Here is a 20117-nt window from a genome sequence, read left to right as displayed (position 1 = left end):
CAGTCAGCGTCAAATAGTTCGTCACACACAAAGTAGCCAAAAAGTTGACAGTAATTGGGATGACTGGGTAATGAAATCGAAATTCTATTTAGTCCGTCAAATAGTATTGGACACGTATTTTTTTTTCATAATCGAATAATTACAGTATTATAAGTATTGAGTTGAAATGTCGCGTGACGTCACTTTTGAGTAAAAAATCTACATAGGCGTGACGTAACGCACCATTTCAACTCGATGTAGCACTGTTATTATTTAATTACTAGCTGACCCGGCGAACTTCGTACCGCCTTAGCGTAGAGATTTTCTTTATATTTTTTTCCGTAAAAACCTTGTACAGAGTATTATAAAACTACAAAAAAAAAATCAGCCAAATCGGTCAAGCCGTTTTCATGTCATGTCGTGACAACGGAAAACGGGTTTCATTTTTATATATATAGATGAAAGAAAATAAAAATACGAGTCTAATATTTTCTAATTATGGGTTATTCCGTATTCGACCCATGACAACTCGACCCATTTCTTCACTCATCCCAAATTAGTATTCCTAGCTCAACCCATTACACAATTTCGTTATTCTACCCAAATGCATTCCTTACTCAACCCAAAGTAAATATACCAAAAATAAGTATGGATAGCAAAACAACGTTTACTGTTTTTTCAGAAATTTAATAATGATAAATAAATACTAGTATGTACATTTATTTATAATTAAATACGTCACCTACATGAAAAAATTATAGATATGAGTATGTTGATTAACTAAAATATATCAAAGATTTTATTTTATTTTAAGGTAAATACATAAACAAATAAAGAGGCTCAAAACTTATACCGCGGGATTAGCTGTCCACATGAATACTTTGGGTTTATTGACTACTTTGGGTGTCACGAACTATTTGACGCTGACTGTACATGTACAGGCAATTTAGGCGTCACCAGAATTCAATTGCGTCGAGGTTGACCAGACTACAACGTTGGGGATTAAGTCCTGCCAGTAAAATGTTTGATTGTAAAATCGCTCTTATTGGTTCTACATTATGAGCGTTTAGCTTCACGTGAGGGATATTGTTTCTTTGAAAGCTTAACCAACTTAAATGAAATCCATATTCCTTATTATGACGATATCGTGATATGCCACTGAAAATCACGTATTTTTTTCGGTACCAAACCAAGTTGTTATTTTTTGACGGACATACAATTTAACTTTCAATTCGATCCGACTGACCCTTGGGGAAAAATTGATGTCTGTGATGGAGTTGCATACACTCTGAAAAATCAAACCTAATCGAATCAGTTTTCACTTTTTTCTTTCTCTTTCTATCCGAGTACCGGGCTTGTCTGATTGCTCGAGTACTCGAATAGCGGCTTATCACTCGAGTCACTTGAGAACTCGATCTCGGAATCATAACGAAGTCATCTATTTGATATTTAAAATCAGAGAAACGTTCTTATTATATTCTTACAAAGCCATAATAAATACCCGAGCTAGCATTATGGCCTCCATTTATATCCAACCAAATGATAAACTTTACAATAATACGACAATTTGTACACAAACTCTAGAAAGATTTGTGATTAAGGCCCCATTGAACCCATATTATTTTGTATGTAAAATAGCATTTAATTAACAAAATTCTATCTAAAATTTTAATTTTAGAATTTTTTTGTTATTCCTTTGTTTCATTAGTGTTGTGTGTTACCACGTCGTTATTTCAGTGCAACACAAACGATGGAATGTTGATTTATTAACTTTAATGATTGGGCACCAAACTGTTTGTTGTCACAAAGCCACAAATATTCCGCCTGATAGCTTTTTCCCTTTCCATGGTTCAGCATGTCCCGGAAAATGTGTGATTTTCCCCATTATGAAAAAGCTTTTGCTTATTAATTTTAATTGAAAATTCCATTGATAAAATTCCCTGAAAATACCCTACTGTTTGGTTTTCCAATTACACATCGACGTCGTGTGATAAATTGAATTCTCATAATGAAACCTAGGGGTTGAAATGCAATGAAGGTGTTTTTAATTATCTAGTCTAGTGAATTATCCTTACCGGTGCCCTTAATTAACAGCGAACTATGCAATTATCTGCTATACGGGTCTCGAATTAGATGCTAAAATCAATTTCAGGCTTAATAGGTTTCGTTCTAGGATTAGTTCAGAAACTCGAACTGAATTCGCTGATTCTGTTAAAGCGTATTTCGGTATCTCGCTACCTATAATTGTATTGCTAATCTAATAGGTTCGGCTAATTCTCTCTGAGTGGAATTATGTAGCGGCTTCTAGAGAGTAAATTAATATGTATTGCTCACTCTATGAGTTCTCTTACGCCCGTATTCACAAACATTACTATGAGTTCTCACAGTATCCGTGGACGCACAGGGTGACACACGAACCAATCACAGAGCTCTATTCAACGCTGTGCTTTCGATTTGTTGCTTCACTTAAGAAAGCATCGTTTGTGAATACGGGGGTTAGAGACTCAGAAGATCAATACGGAACTTAAAACTGGCTTTATAACTTCACTGGCCATCAAAACTTAGTACCGCACATTTGAAGTAACTTTTTAATTTTCGCAAGTTTATAACGTTAGCCTAACTTTTACGGTGACTTTTTCTGTATATTCAATAGACTGTAATTCTTCTTACGTAACACCAAAAAATCTGATTTTTATGCATAATATTTGGGAAATGATTAGAAGTTGTTTCCACATCAGCCAGATAGTTTTGACAATTCCAACTCCTTGCCAGACAGTTTTATGATTCACCAGCATTCTAACTTATATTGTGAGCATATGCTGACAAACTTTCAGCTTTTATAAAATGACGTAGGTCTGGCGTTCCGTTCACTAGCTCTTAGAGTAAAATGAAATGTGAACGGCACAAGATTTAAGTACAAGTAAAATTTAATGGGAAAATCCTTGGATCATATTTATTGACGGTCGCAGTCTCCGTTCTAATTGTGCCGAAGTTTCGCGTTAACTTATAATAGCTAACTAGCTGACCCGGCGAACTTTGTTCCACCTTAATGGCAATAAATAAGCAGACTTTTTTTTTATTTCGAAAGGGATAAAAAGTATCCTATGTCCTTCTCCTGGCTCTAAACTACCTCCCTGACAATTCAGCTAAATCGGTTCAGCCGTTCTTGAGTTATAAGTGGAGTAACTAACACGACTTTTTTTTATATTATAGATGAAGTCTAGATTGTTTAATATTGTCTACGGACACTTAAATTGAAAACTATTTAACTTCTGCTTGAATTGTCCGTTAATTCTGCATTTTAGTGAGGTAGACTTCATTTTACAGTAGAATACAGATTAACTTCCAAATTTTTTTCCGTTGAAATCCTTGTTTCACCGTTGGTTTAAAAACTAGCGAAATATCGTTTCATGTATCTTGTAGCAGATTTTATTCGTTGGACGTTTCGTCAAAGCAAAACGTCAAAACTGTGCTGGCAGTCCGAAATGTCGGTTCGGACTTCCATGTAAATCCATTGCGGCAATAAAAAAGAACGTCGGTGTCCCTACCTACACTTCTTGTTAGCATGTTTCAATATCAGTTCCAGCCGTGCACTTGCTAAAAATTGAAACTTCGGATTGAAATATCTGGTGAATTTTGTCGTGTTTTTACTTGGATTTGTGCGGTCGAATTTTCCGGGAAATTTTCGCGCTTCCTCCCAACCCCTTTTCGGTTTGCTCTTTTAATAATATGCGTAGTGTTAATTTACATCACTTCAATTAGCTCTAAAACGCATGTGGTTAGTACACTGATTGGAAACCGCAAATCAGTTATAAGCCACTTCGTTTACATTTGATGTTACATTTTTGTTCCAAAACATAAAGTTAGCTCGATGTACGACCCGTTTAAACTAATTAGTGCCATCGCATTCAGAGTAAGTCACTACAAGACTGTATAAAAATAAAATATCGAAAAAGTTATTAACGTAAGTATCTAAAAATACAGATAATTATGTATAAAGAAGCGAAGACATCTTCGCAAGATAACGACGTTATCAGATGCTATACAACTTTCTATGGGAGTACCTACTTATCGAAGTTCCGTAAACTTTCATACAAATGCTTACTTCGGCGATATTGTACGGTGGATCTGATATATTTTTCATGATTTCCATGGTTGTTATTCCCGTAATAAAAGTTTTATATCAGCTTGCGAGATTGAAGTTTCAGAACTGTAGCCTTACTTCTTATTAACATTTTTCGTCATACCTACCCAGTAAAATGACGAGTTTTGAGTGCGTGCATCAGCCTTGGCGTTGTTTGACTGCAATCTAATTTCAAAGCGCCCTAAATATACATCCTTCACTGCCAGTTTCGATCACGGTAAACACTATTGGTCTGGGCACCCAGAGCACTATGTATAGATTGTTTTAGTCTAGACCTAGACTAGTCGCGCCCACTTTTATTTTGAACACTCGTGGTACAGTACGCTATATGATTGATTTTGAAAACGCTGTTAAATTACTACTAGTATAAAAATTGTCTTCTTTGTTAAATAAGGACCTTATTTAAGAAGCACCAGTTTTCCACCTTTAATGGACCATCTTAAAACATGTTTGTAATAAAGCTTTCAAGTACTAACTCGCTTGAAATTTTCAAGATAAGATTTGTTATTTTAAACAATGTAAGTTTCAGTATTATATCTATTTACTTCTTATTCTTTTGTTATGTTACGAGTCTTTCTAACCTTCATTCCATAATGTCTTTCTACGAAACTTATCAGCGACCGACTAATAGTTAATTAGATAATGGTCGCAGGGTCGTGATTGACGCATCGGGAGCACTGGGTGTGTGGGGTGTCTAATTTTAGGCTATTTTGACCACTAGTTCCATGGACTTAAGCACTGTAATAGCGTGCTGGATCAGGCTGCATGCGTGATGATATTCTTCCTCTTATATGTTTGGTTTTATGTATGTATAATATTTCGTAGTCGTGTGATCTTTGCGAACGTTTTTAACATTTCTAACAAGTGAGATGCCCCGTATTTATACTGCTGTATATGACATTTGAGCATAAAAATTGGGTATTTGCCACCACTCCCCAATAATTCTAAAGAACAACTTTTTTTATAAAGGCACTTCATTCTGATCTTAAAAACACAATTAATTTTAAATTACCTATTAATTGGTTGCGTTGTAATTGAAAAAAGTAGTTTAATTGAGTTGACAAAACAGTGACGTCACTAGCCAGTATTGCCATATAAAATCTATGAGAGAGTCTCGTTTTGACAGTTTTAAAAAGTATGTCAATTGATTAGTGGTGGCAAATACCCTAATTGCACCTAAACTTATTGCTTTACCTTAACGGTACCATCAATTGTGTCTGCAGCTTCAAACGATTGGTTGTGTTTGCTCACGCACGCCAAGTATCATAATTATATAATTTTTCTGATGTTATTTTATTAATAAACTACACGCAATGATGTTCTGAATAAACGCTACTAATTTGCGATTAATTTACGTGTGAACTTTAAAAACATCCACAGTTTGTTGCAAAATCCCGTGACAGTGATATTTTTATAGTGAAAATGGGACATATTAGTTTATAATGTTATACCTATCAGCAGTTGAATCCAAGTAAAAATGTTTTTTTTCGCAGCTAAGCTTCCAATCTGCAGCGTTCTCTAATCTGGAGACTATCCAAGCTTAATTAAACCCCCGACCCTCAGAAATGAAATGTTAATCCTGGTTTAAACAACCAAATCGCAAACGCAAATCTCATATCTTTTGCTTTAGTCTATGGCATCCAATTTATTGGTTATGCCAATGTCATAAACAATCTATGGCATCCAATTTATTGGTTATGCCAATGTCATAAACAATACACTGGTTTTAAATGACATGTGGCGTTCTGAACATCAATTTGAAAAATTGTCTACTTCACTGGAGTGAAGTCGAAACTTAACTTCGAACTCTTCCTATGTTCTTCTAATTAATTTCGTTGCGGGTCCAATGACAGTTTAACTTTCCCCCGGGACAAACTTGACCTCCACTGGTTGGGTTTTTATAGAAGCTGTAGAATTGTAGATCCTGGCTACACAGGAGTTGCAGCGGTGGGAACTAGAGCTGGGAATAGTCCCGTTTATAGGACTGGTGGTCTAGCCCATTCTAGAAAACTATTATAATTACCAGACGCTGGTGAATTTTTTGTCCTTTGTTTGTCTTAACCCTACACTGCATGATTTTTTTGTTTTTAGAAAAAAAAATATTTTCAGGTAATATTTGTGATCTAGAACACGGGAAGCACAGCTAAAATTAAAAAAAACTAGTAGTTGAGGAGAAAATTGATTTTTTTATTTTGTTCCATATGTGGCACTGCATGCAATGACCTACCTAAATTAAAGCGTAATCAATACAGGGCATGTGTAGTAGTTATCAAGGATTACTCCCATTTATGAGGCTTATTAGGTAAATATTGGCGCAGCATGATAGAGGCCTTAGTAGCGCACATCTGCTCATCCACTGACAATGCTTCTCGTTTGGGTATAGCTTGACATTTTTTTTAGGATTTCTATTAGATGTCTGAGTTATGGAGACGATCTTATCCTGCAGTGCCTGCTGGTGGCTGAGTTGTATTGTCATTGAAGTGTAGATATTGCTGAATTTTTCAAACTGGTTTACTTACTGACATGGTATTTCTTAACATTGGCAAATAATTACAAAAAATATTGCAAAGGAATTTCAACTTCTGGTTCTAGATCAGTTTGCCCTCAAAACTCAAGATTTGTTGGATGGTAAATTTTTTTCCAGCTGATTATTTGCTTTATTCTGGCGACGGAAACAGCAGATGTTGGAGAAGCATCTTTTGCAGCAGACGCGGAAGAAACAACTGTTGATTGACGTGTTCGTGAAGCCAACTGCATCACGAATCTGAATGTAGGGAACAGCTGGATCTAACCACTAGGATTTGGTATATTATGCTGCTGCATATCACCAGCATATGACCCTGATAATGGTGCAACGAATTCATGCCTGTTCAGTGAAAAAAATTGCTCTTCGTCATCCGTACTTATTGCTAAATGTTTCAGAAAGTTTGTTGAGGGTACATCTAATTGAGGCAATGTCATCGTCACTTTCGGCCTGAGGAGTCTTGTTCATCTTCATTGCCTAATAGTATTGTCAAATAATTTTGGATTTGAGCGCTGGATGAGGTTTTCTTCGCCATTATGCAAAAATAATCAACATCATACCATTAGTATACATATCTAAAATTGTATCATCACTGCATGAAGTGACACATCGGGAACACACAGTAATTGTAAAAATTTAGTATCGAAACACGGCCAAATCAAAAAAATATACTTACATTTGTTTAGATCACTGATATTTCGACATGAAAACAATTTATCCACTGTTGCATTCCATAAACAACAATTTTTTATTAAATTTTCAAAATGAATACGCACGGCGCGTGGCTGACGTTTATAATTTTCAATTAAATGACTGATTAAGCGAGATAGTGCTGCCATCTAATTTCAACTAATGCAATAAATGGATGCTATTGGTTGTTGTCACTTTATTTACGTAATGATAGATGCCGCAACTTGGCTCAAATCAGAAAAAGCATCAATTATATTGGTTGTCCCACATAAGGGACTGAATGCAGTGTAGGGTTAAACCGCCGCGCGTTTGGAGAACATTTAATGAAATATGTAAAGAGCAATATATTTATTTATTCTTTATTGTAATAAAATTCTTTAATATAAATAAGTATTGTGATGTTTATGATTGATGTACCGCTTTCAATATTGTCGGCATCTTACTCAGACAACATTTAGTTAATTTAACATTATCATTAAGTGCAGTTGGATTAATTGAATATAATATCTTCATTAAAGATTTATTATTTGAAAAATTCGTGTTTGAATTAACCGACTTTTATCGGTTGCCGATCACAAATAGGCCTTCATAAAATTAAATTACTAGTAATTACTACTCAAATAGGTATATTATTATGCTGAAATAAATTTATAAAAACATCTAGTTTGATTTCGCCTTATACGTAATTTACAAATGTTTCAGATATAATATAGTAGCCGCTTTGTCTTAAATGCAGAGTCATAACTCGAATCTATTATTCAAGGAATAATAACTTTACAGCAGCACCGAGATACCACACCGACCATTATTTGTAAAATGCAAAATTGCATGTACAGTCAGCATAAAATAGTTCTTGACACCCAAAGTAGCCAAAAAGTTCGCAAACCGTCTTTGTTACAATTGGAATAAGGTTGTGTTATCAACTTTTTGATCACTTTGGGTGTCATCATATATTTGACGCTGACTGTACAATCCGGTGCTTGTACTCACACTATAATCAAGTGCTTTACACATAACCATAATAAATGTTTGCATCTAATTGGCGACAATACAATTCTGGCAGCTTTGAGACGTGAAAAAAATAAAGTACATAACAATCGCTGTCAAATTGTTCTATCTAAAATTATTGATAAATGTGGACCGAAATATAGCGGAAGCCCAAAGCAAAAGTTAGCACGAATTAAAAAAAAACAACTTTCAGAGCTCGTCCGCCATGCTTGGACATTCGTTCACCAATTTTAATTTTATCTAGCATTTCCGTAACTTCCCATATTTTTTATTTTTTCCGCCGATATTGCTTGTCAAAGCTTACGGAAATACAAATACAAATATAAACACTCTGGGACCGTCGCCGGGATGGACTCATGTAGATGATTTTTCGAATTTAAAGCATCGTTTGCAATGTGAGCGAAATATTTATTCATTTATATCTCTGGCCCGTTTAATATCGATCTCTTAAAGTTAGCGTGTTTTAAAAATTATCAAAGAATAAATAAAATATAATAATCAAAGAATCTACTTATTTATTAATTTTACAGTGAATAGCTACGTACAGGGCAGGTATACACCATCCTAGACTGCATCTCACTTAATTAACATCAGGTATGATTCGCAGTCAGTCAAATACCTACCTGTTTTGTTCTGCATTAAAAAATCCTTAAAATGGTAATCGCACAATATAGTATTAAGCCGGTGCGAGTGGTGTGACAAAATGTTCTTCTAATCAAAATTTTCTAGCTCCTGCAATTTATGCCCGCCGCCGACAAAACCATCATAAAAATACTTGTTAATAAAACTACAAAAAAACTTTTCTCATTTCATCACTGCGAAATAAAAATTACCTACATAGCTACACAAAGCAAGCAAGCGGCCATTAGCTAAAACGCTGCTATCATGCTACATCTCTCCCTTAGATGTTAGTAAACCAGTCTGTATTATAATTTCCAGTTTTCCCTCTCGATTTAATAGGTACAAAATTCGTTTAATGAAAAAGCATATTTTCAAGTAGTGTCTGGTACATTGGTGAGAAATAAATGAAATGTTGTTCACATTTCACACTTGTCCGTAATTTGATTGAATCAGTATTTTCGGAATCATAAACGACACGGTTTGAAAATAAATACACAAGTGCCGTAAAGCTGATTGTATGAAAAAATACAGCAAATAGTTTAAACTCAATTCTATGAATGGAGTTGAAAATATTTAAAAATATTTTTTTAATAACGAAGTTTTCATTAAACTATTCATCAATGATAGAGACGGGCAGGTCGGAGCGACCTTTTAATTATTTCCATTCATTTGTAACATTTTTCACCCATAACGTTGAGAATCAAGTGTTTTATTGGGTCTTTAATAAAACTCATCATCTGGAAAATTTCCATGTTTCTGTATAAAAAGTAGCTTAACATGATTCGTTAGTTAAACTTTTAAATTATAGATAATATTAATTCGCCATTAGAATATAATTATTATCATTAAATACTTTAAGCATGCGATGAATGAAATAAAATTGTGCTTTATGAAGCAAATTATTATAATTAATCGACTAAAGAATTTCCTGGTTCATGTTAAAACATTTGCATTCTCAAAGATTGTAATTTACATATTTAATTAACCACTTAAATTATTGTTGTATTATATTTATATTTTTCTTCCTTCTTGAAGCGCAAATGTACCTACTTAAATTTATTTTTATGAAAGGTTATGCATGTTTTTGTATACCCACTGGCTTAAAAAGGCTTTACTAAAACTCATGTAGATAGATAGATAAACACTTTATTGCACACCATACAAAACAAGAAAATAAAGAAATACACAAAAGTAACGGCACAATTTAGGCGGTCTTATCGCTATGAAGCGATCTCTTCCAGACAACCAAAGTTCTTCCTTTTCCAAGTTTAAATAAAGTAAAATAATTTTAAATAATAAGCCTATTTCTGGTTAGTCCATATTTAAACTTTCTGTAAAGTGATTTGCAGCCCGGAGGAAAATCTGGTTATCTTGGGCGCATAGTGAAGTAGGTTCAATTACGTCTTCTATCTATACTTATAATAAATCTGTAGAGAGGTCAATTCTGTACATGAAATATATTTTCAAAATAACTATCAGGGGGTGATTAGTGATCGATACTGATGCCAAAAATGCAATCAGTAAAATTTTTGTCTGTCTGTCTGTCTGTCTGTATGTTCCTTATAGAAACAAAAACTACTTGACGGATTTTAACGAAACTTGGTACAATTATTCTTCGTACTCCTGGGCAGGTTATAGGATACTTAGGAATTCCCACGGGCACGGGAATTAGCGGGAAAATCCTTTTGTATGAAAAATCTAAACTGCTTAAGTTAGACGCTTGAAATTTGGCATGCAGGTACCTTAGTAAACTTAAAGCTTAGTTACAACAGGATATTGCAAAATTCCCACTGGAACGGGAGTTAGCGGGAAAAAACATTTGTATGAAAAAATCTAAACCGCGTAAGATAGATGAAGGGGGTAAAACGGGATCCACGCGTACGAAGTCGCGGGCGGCCGCTAGTTTTATAATATTACTTCAGACTCCAGCCTGAGGCTCTCACTACGCCTAAGCAGACTTAATTTGTTCCTTTTGATGAAATTAATCTTCCATTTACAACCGACTGCTTGAAATATGGTGGGTAATTACAGATAGTTAAGTACTCCAAGTATGGAATTCAATTATTATTTATCAATCTACGTCATGCTTTTGTTAGCTTAAAAAATATTATTCGCCATAAACGTGAAATAAGAACGCGACAAATCGTCACGAAGAGAGTTTCAAATGAGACGCTTGCTTTTTCTTGTGACGAGTCGTTGTCAATAATCCTTTATTTATTTATTTATATCTGATATCTCTTTACGTTGCCATTGCTTAGGATACCCAATAAACTATTCCCAAAGCTGCAACCAAGGCCGCGCCTACAGCTGGTTTACCTTTGGAACATTCCTGCAGCCGCGAGCCCCAATTACATTTCTCTTAAATGTAACCGGCAACCGGATTCGACTATTATCGTTAATTTATCGGCCACTTCAAACTATGTTATGTTATTGAATTGTCCTTCACAACCTTTTGAATACGCAGGGCTTTTCAAATGTTAAAACAAGGGCACTACTAGCTATTTTGTGTTTTTTTTATCTTTCGTTCGTTCGTTTCAGCCAAATGACGTCCACTGCTGGACAAAGGCCTCCCCCAAGGTTTTCCACAATGAACGGTCCTGCGCTGCCCGCATCCAGGCTTTTCCCGCGACCTTTACCAGATTGTCGGTCCACCTAGTAGGAGGCCTGCCCACGCTACGTCTTCCAGCCCGTGGTCGCCACTCGAGAACTTTCCTGCCCCAACGGCCTTATTTTATCTTTGTTATAATTAAATAACAAGTTATGTTAAACTTTTCTCACTGATTTACTTAGAAGTAATTTGCTTTTAAGTCCAATAATGTACTCAAGATTACTGATAATTATCTCTTTCATCCCTTTACTTTTACGGGTATTCCCTAAGTTGTGACGAAAATGTGTAACTATTTCATATAACCGCAATCGGAGCTCTATTTTGCGAAATCCTTTTATCAGATCTGGGGATTGAATTGTGTTCCACAATTCCACGAAACGCTTTAATCCATTTTTAGTGATTAAACTCCAAACGCTTTTAATTCAGACAATAGCTCTCAATAAAGCTTTATTGGAGAATTAAATTGTATAGTGAAACAAATAAGTTTATATAATTTAAGCGTGCTTGTTACAGGGAATTTTTACCTAAATATTTTAAGGCCTGTCGATGTAGAAATCCTTGGGGAGGGCTTAGTCCAGCAGTGGACCTCATTTGGCCTACCCATGTGTGGTCTACCCATGCATATGAACAATAAGGGACCAACTCTAAAATCACGAAAAACCTTGACCTTTGAAATATACGAAACATCTGATATTTTGTTTCGTTATTTCATAGTTGTCCCATTATAAAAGTTGTTCATATTCATAGGTAGGACATCCTGTAAAAGTTTCCAGACGGTATAAAGCTCACCCGCAATACGTTTCACATTATGATCCTTTCAGTTTATACGTTAGTATCCCTCAAATTATTGATCCTGTATTAAATTTTTGCCATAGGTTTCGATTTAATGGATAGTATTTCTGTGGGAAACCAAAATACAGCGAACGGAGCCTCCGTCAAAAGGCTTTTGTCTCTGCGAATTCCTCTTTCCACGAAGTCGATAGGTATCTGTCCATTTCGAGAATTTATTGAGTAATTACATTGCTGTAATGGTTTTGATATTAAACATTTTAGAGTACCGGCATTCGGTACATTCTGTGTAGCAATTTGTAAATTAACGTAGAAAATTATTATTTGAATTATCGTACCAATTATCTAGTCCCTAACTTAGTAGCGGCTAAGAGTAGGCGCACACCGTTGATTTTTCGTCGGCCGATAGTTTAGTCGGGCAGTTGATCAGTATGGGCATGTATGGGAGTGCGCACACTAGGCCGATTCGATTTGGCCGATTCTTCATACAAATTAAAATCGGGCACAACTATCGGCCAACTAAAAATCAACGGTGTGCGCCTACTCTAAGTAGTGGCCTAGGTATTAAATGTCTATCCGTCAGATGTTTATCTAACTAACATAGGTCTCCGTCGGCATTTTATATGTCCCCGTCGGGCTTCAATCCCGAAACCGCAGCCGACATTACAGTACGATACAAACGCCAGGTACACAAGCCACAGACTAGACATAATCTATCTATACTAATATGATAAATGCGAAAGTAACTCTGTCTGTCTGTCTTGCTTTCACGCCTAAACCACTGATCCGATTTTGATGAAATTTGGCATAGAGATAGTTTGAGTCCCGGGAAAGGACATAGGATAGTTTTTATCCCGGTGTTTGAAACAGGGACGCGCCCGATAAAGTTTTTCTGTGACAGACTAAATTTCACGCGGGCGAAGCCGTGGGCAAAGGCTAGTCTATATTATTATTAAAGATCCAAACACCCAAAGATGGTCAGTGAATGTCAAATTACAACCACAATTTTGTTGATACAAAACCTTTTCCAAAATACCTACATCTCTTGGTCTATGATTCTAGAGCTGGTTTAGGCAATCTGAAGGGTTTCGTATTCGTTGGCCGCTTACCGAGGACGCCTCAGGTTATTTTGTGAACATTTTCGCACTCTGTTGATACTTATTTTAAAAGCAAAATGTTGAAAAGGTAATGTGAACGGTATCACAGAGGGATTTAATAAAAATGTACCTCTACAGGTACATCCTTCGTCTCTAGCCCTCACTTACGTTAGACATCAATGTGTATTTGCCCTTTATTAGAATTTCCGTGCCTGATACGTATGTACTTTTGTAAGTCCTAAAAGTAGATAATATTGAGATTAAAATGACATAAGATTCAATATAACAGAACTTAAAACGACATGCAATGCCATAGTAATCCCTAAGCAAAATTTATAAAGCTCATATGCTTACAAACGACGTTGAATGTACTAATACAAAATCTAAAACTCTCAACTCGGCTTACACATCGTCATGTAAACCTCTGGTTATCTAACGTTCACTTGCAACTATTTCTATAAGCGGATTTGCCTGACTGGATTCCACTAACAATACCTGTCAGTTTGTTTGATATCGACAGAGGCTGAGAGATTGATCCACTTCAATAAAACGTACCGCAGATTTTGTGAAATTCTCTTACGAGTAACTCAGTAAATTAATTGTTTGATAACGTTAAAAAGGCAAGCAGGGAGACAAGTTTTGAATCACAATGTATTTTCTATTAAAAATACGCGACACAAAACGACTATTACTGGAATGTATTTTTAACAGAACAAGCTCGAGATTTCTCTCTGAGGAGCGTTCAAATATGCGATGCATCTTCCATATATTTTTCAAGAAAGATCATCGGAAAATTTTTATAAATAAAATACGGTTTAAGGGAAAAATGCGCGTGGAAGCTACCAGCTATTTAATGGTATATTGCAGTCCTGCGTTCGGCAGCGTTTGGAAATTTCAGGATCCTCTATTGCTTCATATCTTTAGTTTTCCAGCTCTAATCTAGAAAGCTGGGGGAATAGCATTATTATTTACCCGATGCAAAATGAGTGGATGCACGTTAATGAGCCTCTTCATAAAGCAGCTGTCATAGGCATACACGGACCCTGAGGAAAGCTATTAGGGATTTTATTAATTCACTCCGAAGATCCTCTCCTTTTGTCTTTAGAATTCTTTCTAGATTTTATAGTCGGTATTGGTCGGTATTATCGCTTTAGGGCTGTCAGCTTTGGCTCGATTAATCTATATCTACGAGTATACTAATATTACAAATGCGAAAGTAACTCTGTCTGTCTTGCTTTCACGCCTAAACCCCTGAACCGATTTTGATGAAATTTGGCATAGAGATAGTTTGAGTCCTGGGACCTTTCCCATGTCCTTACATAGGATAGTTTTTATCCCGGTTTTTGAAACAGGGTCGCGCGCGATAAAGTTTTTCTGTGACAGACAAAATTCCACGCGGGCGAAGCCGCGGGGCGGAAAGCTAGTAACTACCAATGATATTACAGAACTATAGATATGTTACGTTCATAGAAATTACGATTTTAATCCGTGCCGAGCTATTCCAAATTGCACACATTGACAAATGTAACTGATAAGTGAAACAAAAGATACGAAATAGCACGCAAATGAAAGAGATAGCTATAGTTTTAACGATTCTGCACTAACTAATCTATGTCCGCAGCGCACGCATCCTTATCGCTCTAACGTCAAAACAAGATCGCTTTCTCTTTCTTAACTTGAACATGGCGCATGGCGTCTTGATTGTTTGCATAAATAATTGAAAATATAAATACTAAATAATTTTGCATAATCACATGTGGTAAGAGATCCCTTGTATTTTGTTTACTTTAGAGTCATAATTGGTACACTTTCGAAACACACGATGGCATTTTTTATTTATTTTGGTAAGAACACAGGAACTTACGGTGTGGTACGCACGCGATTGCGCACGACGCAGGCCACACGAAGACTAAACACAAGACGTCCCAATTGGGACGTATTTGAGTATTCACAGCGCGAGCGCCTATAACATATCTGCTTTTGTTTTTATATAATATCATTGGTAACTACATATTTTAATGAATTCACTAACAATTGTTTTTACCACAAAACAGGTGCTGTAAAAATATCCACAAGAATCATATTTATATAATTCCAAACTTTTAGTTGCGGTAGCACTCTGCTGTGAAATGCAATTGTTCTGACAAGTTTGTTTCCTATAGTGCGCAGTCAGTTTGTTAACTAAGTTCCAGAAATACTTCTCAACAAATGATATTTATACAGTAGGTTCTTATTATGAAATCATCAAGCAACAAGTGGCAACTCTGTTGCTTGTGCTCGTGATGTGTTATGAAATTATAGATTTAGAAATATTTATCCTTACTGCAGCTGTTAGCATTGAAGTTTTTACTATCTATACTGTCACAAAATACCATTATCCCGTGTGCAAAAAAAACACTTCCTACTATTATTATAAATGAGAAATGTTGGATGTCTGAATGTTTGTTACTCTTTCACGCAAAAACTACTGAACGGATTTTGATGAAACTTTACAGTATTATTGTTTATAACCCAGAATGACATACACTCGACGTCAAATAAATCGCACCTCTCGCGACAAGCATTTTCAAACGTATACATCCCCACTTCCCACCAATATTGGTACCATTTAAAAGCCTAGTTCTAACCTTCATTTCATTAATGGAAAGGTTTTTACCCCAAAAATGTGTCTTTAGAAGGATCCAGAGTCACTTCTTCAAAAAATAGGTAGTTACGCTAGAGCCAACTTTCGTGGCTATAAAACTGTTAAGTTGGGTTTAATTGCTATCCATCTGTTAAAGAGGACACGTGAGATCATTATTTGGTTTTATAACCATAAAAATTGGTCTAATTGATCCCATAGGTGGTCCCAAAGTGAGGTATTTTTTCAAGTCACATTTATGGTATATGTTAATCATTTATTAAGAAATTAAATGTGTTTTTCTTTAAGGATATTTATTGGGCTTTCAAATAACACCAATATTGTTGGGGCACCATGATTATGTCAGAAGAAAATCGTTAAAGTTCGCGTCGCGGAAGGTGCGGTTTATTTGATGTTGAGTATATATGCTATAATTTATAACGATCTGTGACAAACTAAATTTCACGCGGGTGAAGCCGCGGGCAAAAGCTAGTAGTTCGTAAATTACATTATTATTATTATTTACAAAAGGTACCGAACGTGCGTAGGTAGATTTTCCAACTTGTGCTGTGCATTCATTAAGTGATACCTAGAGTCACCGTCAAAGAGTTCGCAACACGTCTTTATTACAATTGAAATAAGGTAAAATGAACCTACATAGATGTTTCAGAGGGCAGCGGGGACACTGCTTCTTCGTGTCTTGGTTACCTGCAACCTCTTTTTTGCCCGTCGACCGCTCCATCAGCGGTTATGGTGCACCGTAATCCGGCGTCAAAGCAAATTTCTGTCGCCTCAGTTCTTTTACCTTGTTTCTTGCAAATGGGTCATTTGTTCTTTGTCGATTTTTTCACGTGTTTTCCCAATACAAGGGCGATAGTAAGCTTTTAGTTTTTTATAGTTTCAACCGATACTTCCATTAGGATCGGTTTTCTAACGCCCCATTCAGGTTATCCTAAAGAAGGAATGTCATTTCCATAGATAATTTATTTCATTATTAAGTCCAATCAGAACGTTACATTCTTTAGTGAGTGAGACTCTTGCGTTGCTTCTTCTCAGCATTGGCCCATTTATATTCTCCAGAAGTAGTAGTAGAGTTAAAGTAATACTGAGACGTGTTAAAACCCTATTGGTAGGAAATGCCAAGTCGTGCTGTATTTCACGGCTTTAAGTCCTTACTGTAATTTTCAGTACAAACGTGTACCCTTTTACTTCGTGCCAGCCCTAATGACCCGAGCGCCTGAACACTTGTGAGACCATTCACGTGGTACGCATGTGAAGCGGTGCGCTCGCGCAACGACGATAAATACGCGCCATAAACATGTGCGAATGCTTATTGTGTAACTGCTGGAGATATGTACTAGCTGACTTGATGTCTGATGTATTTTCGTGATTCGATTGATATTTCATTAAGGCCCAGAACAGACGGTGAAACGCAACTGCAACGAAACTGTAACTTTCTGATCATCCTGATGAATGAAACTGAAACTGAAAATTTCAAACTGGTCGCGTCATGTGTGGTCTCTCAACGGACGCTATGGCAGAAACTTAGATGCAACTCAAAAGTAACTAGCAGTTGCAGTTTCGTTGCAGTTGCGTTTCACCGTCTGTTCTGGGCCTAAAAGCTAAAGCTTTTATTTGAAATGATAACCTGATGATAAATAGGCTCTTGCGAAAGCTTTATCCTCTAGGCTTTGTTAATCCCAACAAGCGCTCCATATTATTCTACGATTCGTCTCGCATCTTACTTTTTCAGACGGATATAGTTCGATCTTATTATAAAAGGATGAACAGAGACGTAATCAGATTCTCTTGAATGGTTATATGTTAAAATGTTAAAATGTTTTACAGTTTATTTTTTGTATAACCATTTGCTAGCATTTGAGGAGTACCTTTAAGTATTCTGGCAAGAATTATTACCAAATCTTACTAAAGATAACTTAAGTAAGCTTTATAATATTAATTAACCTTTATGATTAATTGTATCAAAAGCTTTTCCTTAGGTCGCTTTTTGGTTCGAATGTGTTTCAAACCAACTCATATAACGCCTTTATTATCGGACCATCCTACTATCCTACTAATATTATAAATGCGAAAGTTTGGATGTCTGGATGTTTGTTACTCTTTCACGCAAAAACCACTGAACGGATGTTGTTAAAACTTTACAAGTATTATTGTTTGTAACCCAGATTAACATATTATAGGCTATAATTTATGCCGATCTGTGACACTAAATTTCACGCGGGTGAAGCCGCGGGCAAAAGTTGGTACTAACATATTTCAAAGCGCAGTGTAAACTAAACTCTCCCTTGAAATACATGTCTTGTTGCACTGTGAGCGTTCCTTTACTAGCTACCACAGTTCTACCTGAGTGTTTCAGTGATATACAACGTGTTGTCTTTGTGTTATACAACGTGGTGTGTTTCAGTTAACAATACAAGTGTTATTTAGGGTTTAACTAGTGACTATACAAGCATTGTAAGGGCGTTTCGCTTGCAATTAAACATGCTGCTGACATTTTTTTTTTTCATTTATTTGAGAAGACAAACAGCTTCACAATAATTATACCTAACTATAAATATAACTACTATGATCATAACAATTGTAAAACCAACCACGTCATCCACATATTAAACAAAGGAATAAATTACGATGAGAGTGAAAGAAACCCTACAGTAGGTAATATTATTTTATACATCAGAATAATGTAAGGCTACAAAGCACACATAAAAAAAAGCTTTTTTGGTGTAATAAGTCTCCAACTTCAAAATGACTCTTTTATAAAGACTGGCATACGGCCTGCGCGAGTGTTTCTATGTAAATTGACATCCGTGTGTGTATGAAGTTATGAACGCAGTGCGGGACGACGGCTGTCAAATTTACTTGTCAAACTGTATGGAAACATGATAACGCGCTGCAGTTACACCATCTGTGTGTGTGTGTCATACTGGGACATGAATAAAAAGGACACGGAAATTGCAAGCAATTTTGCAATAAGACAATGTGCAATATTGTTACACACCCGTCTAGACTTGGTCTTTTAGGTATTAGAGTAGATTATGTAAATACTTCCATCTAGAAATGATAGTATATGAGTATATACCTAATCTACATAATCAGAAATTATTACTCAGTCGGCTTTTTAAACTGGGACCGTCTTAGCTATCTAAGTTTGTTTCAGAACGCCATTAGAAATAGAAACTGAAAGTTTAAGTACAATCAGCATCAAAAAGTTCGTGACACTTAAAGTGTCCAAAAAGTTGACAACACAACTTTATTCCAATTGTAACAACAAAGACGTATTGCGAACTTTTTGGCTATATTGTACAGTCAGCAACAAATTCCTGACAATATATTATATTGTCAGGAATTTGTTTCTGACTGTACCAGCCTAGAGATAAGTTTCTCACTGAAAACCGTTTTCGTTGGCTCGTATGTACCTACGCTTGCAGGTAAGTACATGTGGCCATTATAGCAATGAGCACCACAACAGACACTACGGGTGAACCAATAAAAAAACACAATAGACCTCGGGTGCAGTCGCGATCACCGCGTAAACAGCTCATAAAGCACAATTGTATATCTAAAGTATTCTTAAGTAATTAAAGTCTATAGTATATTTTAATAAATCGAACTCATTGAAGATTCCCGTAACCACTACCCTGGAGAGGACAAAAGTCAGGAGGCAGAAATCAAAATCAGTCAGGCCACACACACATACATGAACAAATTTGTCCTTCGAGCCGGATATGAACCAGCGAGCTGTAACATTTAAAAATCTTAACATTAAACACAATCGAATAACTTAAATGTGATCTGCTCGAACCACAGTGAGTGGAACTTCTCTGAATGAACCTATTGATTTTATAATATTATTTTATTATAAACTAGTCATATAATAGGTAATATAGTCCCTGAATACTGAATATAAGGCTTACGGCTCCCTAGGTGAATATTTTCAGCCTTCTGAGCCCTTTACAGGGTTAAAAGGTTTGGACTAAGTAGTTACAGTTTTACGACAAAATTTTCGGACACAATAT

General features: G+C 35.8%; 1 protein-coding gene across 1 annotated transcript in view; it reads left to right on the top strand.

Moving 5' to 3' along the window:
• The window catches only part of LOC135087154 (disco-interacting protein 2-like), a 165973-nt gene that overhangs the window by 127340 nt on the left and 18516 nt on the right, over positions 1-20117 (top strand). The window lies entirely within an intron of this gene.

The sequence above is a fragment of the Ostrinia nubilalis genome, chromosome Z (assembly GCF_963855985.1).
Source record: "Ostrinia nubilalis chromosome Z, ilOstNubi1.1, whole genome shotgun sequence".
Lineage (NCBI taxonomy): Eukaryota > Metazoa > Arthropoda > Insecta > Lepidoptera > Crambidae > Ostrinia > Ostrinia nubilalis.
Note: the sequence above shows the minus strand (reverse complement) of the source record. Positions and strands in the feature narration are given on the sequence as shown.